This window comes from Emydura macquarii, unplaced genomic scaffold (genome assembly GCF_026122565.2).
Source record: "Emydura macquarii macquarii isolate MOO-44397 ecotype Brisbane River unplaced genomic scaffold, CSIRO-AGI_Emac_v2 contig_1365, whole genome shotgun sequence".
NCBI lineage: Eukaryota > Metazoa > Chordata > Testudines > Chelidae > Emydura > Emydura macquarii.
Window position 1 is genome coordinate 1 of NW_027131502.1, and position 8,596 is coordinate 8,596.

Consider the following 8,596-nt stretch of genomic DNA (forward strand, 5'->3'; position numbering starts at 1 on the left):
AACCATATGTTTAAGGAAGTTCATCATCATTCTAACTGCTACATTCCTGAAAGATTGAAACAATCAATTTACTGGACTTATTTAAAGTAAATTTCTTCCCGGTTTTCTCTTTGCTGTTTTTGTTTTCTTTTGTTCTCAGTTGCTTCGTCTGCGATGGAGGTTTCTATAATAACTGTAACTTTTAAAACAAAGAGAACAGAAGTGAGGAAAAAGGGGAGAAAGATATTAAGAGCAACTTAAAAAGGGAGGAAAATCTGAATCAATTTACTGTATCAAAGTATCTTAAAATACAGGCAGCAGTAGCAAATTTACCAAATAGATATTATTTCAGAATAAGGCACCGTAGTTTAAAGCAGTTGGAAACCTGTACCCCTGTAATGTTTTTATCCTGGCTCTGAAAGGAGAATGGGGGTTGTCTAGAATTGGTATCTGTACCTGTTTTGTTTGCTAATCAGGAGATTGTGTGGGGCCAGCATAGTTACTGAGGGGTTAGCTTGGGGAATTGAGGCTTATTAAAGAGAGGCGTTGTATGGCCTTTTCTGTTTGTCTGTGATACCTGCTTTCCAATAAATAGCTTTGCATTGAAGAGATTGACTCCTAGTCTTCACTGGTACAGTTATTGGGTGCCCAGCTGTTGGTATGTGAATCGATCCCGATCCAACACTAGTCTAATCTATTCTTGTCCTTATACAAGGACAATATATATATTGTCACAAAACAATTGGGCTCAGTGTTATGAAACAACGCAACTTGCTTTTAATCATTTTTGGCTAAGAGCCAATATTTATTGTCTGGCTTTCTTTTGACTCTGGGCCTGGTACAACTACCTGTTAAGGTAAATTGGGAGTTTTTCCATTGGTTTCATGGACGCTTGATCATGCATTTACAAACTGTCAGCTCCATAATTAGGGCCCAGTCCTGAAAACACTTATTGCTGAGTTCATTATTTACTCTTGGCCATAATGCCACCCAAGTCAATGAGAATACTCCAGGTAAGAAACATTACATCTGGCAGCACATTCTTTTAGGATGCTTAACAGAATTCAGCAAAACTGGGTTGTTCCTTTCCCAAACAACTTACATGGTGTAGGAGTGGAACCTGTCTTACCTGTGGATGTTTGGAAAACACATGGCTCCCAACTCCATGTACCAACCGTGTGTCTCATCTCGGTAGGTCATGATTCGTCCTCCCACACGACCACTGGCTTCCAGAACTGTAACCTAGGAACAAGCATGGGACACCATTTCCAGTCACCAGTGTGGCAGCTGCATAATTTTATTCGCAAAGGCCAAAACTTTCAAATCTTGGTGACTATAATTAGGCACCTAGATCTACATTCAGGCACCTAAATGGTGTCCTGATGTCTCTGCACCCACTCACCAGGCTCGGGGTGCTGTTTTTGTTGTTAGTGACAAAAGGGAAAATAGAGAAAAGGTCAAAAAGGATTTGCTTCTATATGGCATGAATAAACACAGACTTACAGATCCTAGCGTGCAAATTTATCATCTTATATGACAAGGACCCACCGCAGTCAATGGAAGCAGAGTTATGCCAACTCTGAATGCACCTGAAAGTTTGAGAGCCAGTTCTATACTACAGGTTTTGTTAGCATAGCTGTGTTGATCAGAGGTATGCAAAAACCACACATTCCAGCCAACATAGATATGCTGGCAAAACCCACAATGTAAACACAGCTATGACGACACAAGAGTGCTTTAGTTGACATAGCCAATGTCATTTGGGAATGTCGTGTTTCTACACTGACAGAAAAAACTCCTTCTGTCAGCATAAGCTCAATATAAACTAGGTGGCTCTGCTGGTATAACTATCTTGGCAAAGAATTTGTAGTGTAGACAAGGCCTGAACCTTACATATCTGAATAAGGATTTAGAGGGAAGATTTTCTGAAATTCACCCATTTCATGTAAAGACAATAAAAAGAGGCAGAGACAAGGCTACCAATAGCACATCAATTTTCACACGCTTGGATTTCTATGAGAGAATGTATGCCCTGTACAGATATTTGATTTTTAAAGTGTATTATTTTAATGTACCACTTTCTAATGGATAGGGTTATTTTGAAACTGTAGCTTTTTTGGCATTTTCCCCTTTCTATTTCTTATGATAGTTCCTGTAACTCCTCCAACTTTAAACTACTAAAGGTTTGGGGAAATATTCCAAGATTGAAATGGGAGTGGAGAACCTTATCCTATTGAAATATAATGGGAGTGAACATCTATATCCCATTATTGCCTTTGCAAAATCTCTTCCTTTGTCAATGAGCCTCCTTTCTTCCTCAGTTCTTGTGAATTCCCCTTGTTTCATTTTAATCATTCCTTAGCTAAATAACCTTTTATCTTCGGAAAAGAAATAGTGAAAAATAGTCAAGGTAGCACGGACTCTCTGCCTTATTCTGACATCTCTGTGTATAGAATTACCTTGTGACCGGCATCGCTGAGCAGTTTAGCAGCAGTAAGTCCACTTATTCCTGCCCCTACAATGACAACCGTCGCTGGATGATCCGCCTTTCCAAGCCCGTTTTTGGCAATCGTCAGCAGGTCATCGTAGTCAGGATCATGAAAGCAATCTTCGAGATCATGAGAGAGACTCTCAGGCCATGTTACAGCCACCAGGAGAAACAGCTGGGAAAGTACTAGGGACATATGGACACAGAAAAGTGCAGTGCAGTTAATGAATGATGCAGTCAGTGAAGCAAACTCGTTCTCTGAAACCCAGATGGCAAGTGGCGACATTGAAATTACACAAATCAGCCCACAACAGAGCTAAAATCCAGGTACGGTGTACCGCAAATCAGTCCTGTGTATTGCCAGAAGATATTTATGAGCAAACCAGCTCCTAATCTTAGCAGTATACAAAGAAGGTCATTTTAAGGTCTGTCTACACTGGAGCTGGAGGTGTAATTTCCAACTTGAGCAGAAACACCCGTGCTACTTCTTATTGAGCTAGCATGCTAAAAAATGAATTGTATCCACAGCAGTGCAAGTGTGTGTGGGTGAACTAGTTGTCCAAGTACATACCTAGAGTCTAGGACGAAAACATATTAGAGGCAGCTAGCACTTCTCGCTGCTCACACCACCATGACTCTTCTTCTGTTTTTAATGTGCTAGTTCAATCAGTGTTAGTGTGGGTATGTGTACTCAAGCTGGAAATTACACCTCCCGTGTAGTCACACCCTACCCAGTGTCATACCCAGTGCAGTCATATCTTTGGGAAACAGATTGTCATTTAAAATATGCTTGTACGGTGCCTAGCACAATGAGGGTCGGAGTCCTGGGTAAGACCTCTAGGATCCACCACACATGGAGTCGACAGCCTAGGAGGAGAAGCTCAAGTATATAACTCATCTCTGACCTAGTGTGTGTCAGTCGCACCAGTGATATGCCACACCTGAGCCATAGGACAAGATTTTCAAAAGTGATTTTGTGAGACCAACCTAGGACACTTCAAAGAGGGCTGATTTTCAGCTAGGAGGTGCTCAGTGTTTTCAGAAAAATTAGGCCCCTTGAAGATTCCTCAGCTGGGGAACTCAGGCACGGCTCTTTGCACTCTAGCTAAACCACAAGAAATGGGCTTGATGCAGGAATTACAAGATGAAATTCTATGGATTAAGCAGGAGTCAGACTAGAAGATCATAATGGTCCCTTCTGGCCTTAGGTCATCCAAAATCACTAGCCATTTTTAAAACTCTTAGCCCAACAGAGACAAAAATCTTTGTTAGCTTTAAGGTCTTGACAACATTTTAGATATTTTCCCAAGAAAATCACCACTTTAAAAATCAGTTGGAACCACAGAGTAGCTAAGTTTTTTGGTGGCCATAATCATATTTATAACCTGTTTAAATAAACTGTCTCTCAGGAGGCTTAAGTAAACCAGTTATAAGAATGAGTCTGGTTGGTTGAACCTTGTCTACATTGTGGCTCTGACTAGTTTCAAACTGATTTTAAAACCAGTTTGAATCTGTTTAATACATTTCCCCAGTGTGGACAAGACTGTAGTGAAGTCACTGCATAACTTTAAAGTTCAAAAGGATTTCTAACAATGAACATTAATGACATTTAAATACAATTTTAAGACACAGTGGGTGGTATTTTCAAAAGTGCTCAATATTGGTCTAACTTTCCTCCCACTAAAGTCATTGAATCACCACATTGCTACAGTTAGGGTGACCAGATAGCAAGTGTGAAAAATCAGGATGGGTGGGGGTAATAGTCACCTATGTAAGAAAAAGTCCCAAATATCGGGACTGTCTCTATAAAAGGGGGACATCTGGTCACCCGAGATACAGAGCTTTTACTCCACTGGATATTTTGGAAATATTGGTGATTGGACCTCTCTGTGCTTCTAAAATAAATTTAGTTTTCTAGAAATGCCCTGAGAAAGAGCAGGGTAGATCACAACCCATTCAGAACAATCCCTTAAATCATGAATAGATTAATCAGCGGTGCATATAAGTTCAGTTCTTATTGAAGAGCAACTCAATTCAAGATTTTCCAGTGTCAGGTGGAAACTATTACCTAAAGAACTACAGAACACATTTTTTTTTCTCTCTTCCCTTCTCAAATAGGCATCAGTTCCACTCAAGAAACTCCACAGTATCAAAAATTTCCTTTGGACAGCCTGACTTGCTTTAAACACAGATCCGACAAAACTTACTCACATGAGGACTCTCATGGAATGATTGTTGGCATTGAAACAGTGTCCCTGATCTGTGTCACAGCCTTGAACAGAGCAGAGGTGTTGTACGTGGCTCCCCCAACATATTATTGGATTGCATTCTCTCAGAAAGTTACAAGAGGTTAATGTCAATCAATGCATTTAGAGCGCTAAAGTCTAATCCTGCTTCCATTGAAACTAAAGGCAAAATTCCCATTGCTTTCAATTTGTTCATGATCAGACCCTTAAGGTGACCAAATTTTACCATCAAATACCCACACAGGTGGGTATGCACTCTCTTAAAATAAATCACACTGCCACCAAGAAAGCATGATCCAAGGCTCATGGAAATGAGTGGGAACCTTTCCATCAGCTTCAAGGGAATCCCGTAAAGAGCAGCAAGTGGCACTGAGAAACAAAGCCCAAAATATATTCATCTGAAAAGGAGCAACAACAACAAAAAAAGAAGTCAGAGGTTAAAAAAAGAGAGAGATGCAAAAGAAGAAAGCAAGCTGAAGGTGGACTAACAGGCAATTTTTCCCTCCCCAGAGCAGTGCTCACAGAGCAGAAGTTTCACTTACAGAATCTGTCCATGATTCCACCAGCAGCACGTCATCAGGTGAGAACTTTCCTTTTATAGCCTGAACCAGGCAGTGGCAGAAAAAAAGGAGTGGTTCAAAAATTCCTACCGATAGGTATATTCCAAACACTGAGAGAGACACTGATAGAGAAAGAAAGAGGTGGTGGTTTTTTTTCAAATTTAAAATGAGATGAACACTGACCGTTCTTTATCTAAAGAAACAGACCCCTTTGTTTACAGAATGCATTCTTTCTGAACCAAGGTGCTAAAACAAGAGCCCACACTTTTGTCAACATGAAAATGCAAGAGGGGCGTTGTAGTGAAATAAAGTTTTTCTTTCCTAACTTTTAACAGATCTGCCTAAAGAGTTATTTACAAAGGCTTTTTAACTGTTTAAACGGAGCAGACCCATCCTTATCTAAAGAAAGAGAACCCCTTCTAGAGAATATTATATCCGAGAAGCACTGAAATAAACATTTCCACATACTTGTTATTTTAAGCTGCTTACTATGACAAACGTTATGTAACTGCATGGTGATTTGAAGAAGTTCAGGAATGTTTTGCTATCGTGAAATAACAACTGAATGGCAGGATTTGTGAAGAGAGGGTGTTATATTCGTGTGACCTGCACTAAGCAGTGAAATAAATATTCCCACATTATTGTTATTTTAAGCTGCTTTCTATGACAAAACATCATAAATATCAAGAATTATGGCTTTGTATCTACATGATGATTTAACACTTTTGCTATCATAGCAAATAAAGTTGAACATCGGTTGTTTTTTGAATGAGATGTAACTTTTTTGTATGCAGTGCAGGAAATGTAAAATAAAGAGACAAAATACAGGCCTTTAGTAAAAGCCAGTTTATAAAAGTAAGAAGAGAGAGATTTTTTCCCTATGTTTTAGACTTTTTTGTTTTTTAATTATTTGGCTAACATGAAAAAACAGCATTGGTGAATCTTGAATAAAACATAAGGACTCATTTGTATGCAGTGAGACCTATTTGAAGCTGCAAGATTTTTAAAAACTTTTGCAGGGAAAGCACAGTGACCATTTAACTGTTTAAATTGTCTTATATATAAAATAAGAAGTTTAAGGGAAAAGATGATCTAACAACAGGCCCCACTCCTTTTTTTTCAGAGGGAAGTAGATAAAAATTGACCCCTTCACCAACACACAAACCTTCACCCCCCAAGTCCCATTTTTCCTCTTTTTTTAGAGGTTTTGTTCTATAAATATAGAGAAAACACAAACCTGGCATTCAAAAGAATCATTGCTGACGTAAGGCTTTTGTCGTCATGGGAAGCTACGAGATGGTAAGAGAAAACACAATTTTGTGTGTGCCTTCTTGTTTTTGTGCATGTGATGTGTTTAGCAAAAAATGAATAGCTTTGTCTTTGAAATAGGCCGAGAACAGTTTTCTTGAAATATCACAGTCTGCACTAGAAGGATTAACACATTTTGGAAAGCTGTTTAATATGTTACAGAATTATGGTTTATTCTTGAAAGAATTGTTTTTAAAGCTTTTTATTTTTTTTAAGTTAGACCAAGATGGAAGTCAAATTCAACACTCAAAGTGACTGTTTTCCTTACATAACAGAAGATGGTATGTGTTTTACTGGAATTAGTGTAAAGGTTTTGAAAGACATAAGCTGTGCTGCTTTTGGTAGTGATAAGAAAAAATCTCTCACCCCCCCCTCTCCCTTTATTCTGGTTTTACCGAAAAATGATTGTTAGTTAAAAAAAAAAGGTTACCGTGCCTATGCTATGAAGGTTGTGGTGATAAAACAATCCTTTACTTAACACGGTTGTTAGTAAAAAAGAACATGCAGGTTTATGTTTTAAAAATCATCTTATCTATGTGTGTTGTCAGGGTTATCAAGTGTTATCTTATAAGAAGAAAAATCAAGGCAGACACCTTTAAAAAAACCCAAGAAATCTTCCAGGAGAAGGAACAGCCCCCCAGATTTTGAATAGCCCAGCACCTCCAACAACTGTCCTCAAGCAGTTTCCAGGACTGGGGGTAAATGGCAAAGAGGGGCCAATCCCCCCGATTCTGAATACCCCAACACCTGTGAAGCACATAAGAAACCAGCTGTAAAAAGAGCCAAGGCGAGCAAGCCTGTAACAGCTGCAGTTTCCAAGGGTGGGGATAAATGGGAATAAACCTGAACAACACACACAACCTGCTGAACTTATTGCAACATTTGCTGTTTTTTGTCTGAGTTGAGTAAAGTCTGCACATCTCTTATGCATTCAATAAACAAAAAGTTTTCAAAGTTAGTTCTGGATGCTTTTCAAAAGCCATGTGTTGGGTTTTAATGCTGATAGCAGAGGATGCGGGACGGATAAAGCACAACAACTAATATGATTGCAAGCAGAATCGTTTATTTTATCTTGTTCTCTAGCTTATATACCTTTTTATCATCTCTGCATACAATGGTCACACAATTGCTGATTGGCTATTATATAATTTCACACACTTAGCATGGGAACAGCTTACATATTATTGGTAGCTTCTTAGCTTACATAACTCTCTTGTTTACGACCTTGGATACTTTCTACTATCTAGTGGATGGCGGCCAAGTCCGCGGAACTCGCCGCCAGTGAGGCGCCTGAGTGAAAGTGGCCACCTTCCAGCTCCCTGTAGGCAGCCTTACTTGACCCGGTGTCTACCACCAGGCCTGCTGTAACTTTCCACTTAAGTAGCTATCAGGTCAGTGTATAGATAATACACTCCCACAGCCATGTTCTCCAGAACAGAGGGAGGCCTTACACTAAGAGATAACAGAAACACAACCAATGTTAGTAAAATTGGAGAAAGCTTTGAAGAGTGAAGGGAGGAAGTGACTAAATATGAAACATAAAAACCTAAAGAGGGGCTGGGAAAAAAAGTGGAAAAGATCTAAAAGATTAAGGAGCTTTTTGGCAAAGAAACTTTAAAAAGCCAGAACTCTTTTCAGGAGACGTCCCCCCAGCAAAGAAACGGAAATATACATAGACCCCCTCCAACTCCTGCTTCTGAAGGTGCAGAATCTCCTACTCCTAATGCACCTCCTGATGTGTATTTGGAACATGTGAGACACTGGATAAGGCACTGAAGAAAATGTAACGCTTATGGGTATTTTCAAGAATTTCATTTCGCTAATTTGGACAGAGTGACGGACGTCACTCTGGCAATGGTGGCCATTGACACCGCTATTCAAAATTTGTTAGGTGATTTTAATAACCAATTGGAGCCCGAAGATTTTTTACAGCTACGCTTAGATGGTCCAGGGCTAAACCACCCTCTCTTTTCTCAAAGGAGGCCATGAGAAGATTTAAATGCTGTAGATTTTTA

The 8,596-nt window shown here is 39.4% G+C and overlaps 1 long non-coding RNA gene across 1 annotated transcript; it reads right to left on the reverse strand.

Annotated features, from left to right (window-relative positions):
- Positions 1-1,107: 1,107 nt before the first annotated feature.
- On the reverse strand, positions 1,108-6,830 carry LOC137155643 (uncharacterized). The gene is made up of 4 exons (XR_010920590.1): positions 6,511-6,830; positions 5,256-5,395; positions 2,439-2,653; positions 1,108-1,221 (listed from the first exon to the last, which is right to left on the reverse strand). It is a non-coding gene; the product is annotated as an uncharacterized lncRNA (long non-coding RNA).
- Positions 6,831-8,596: the final 1,766 nt, after the last annotated feature.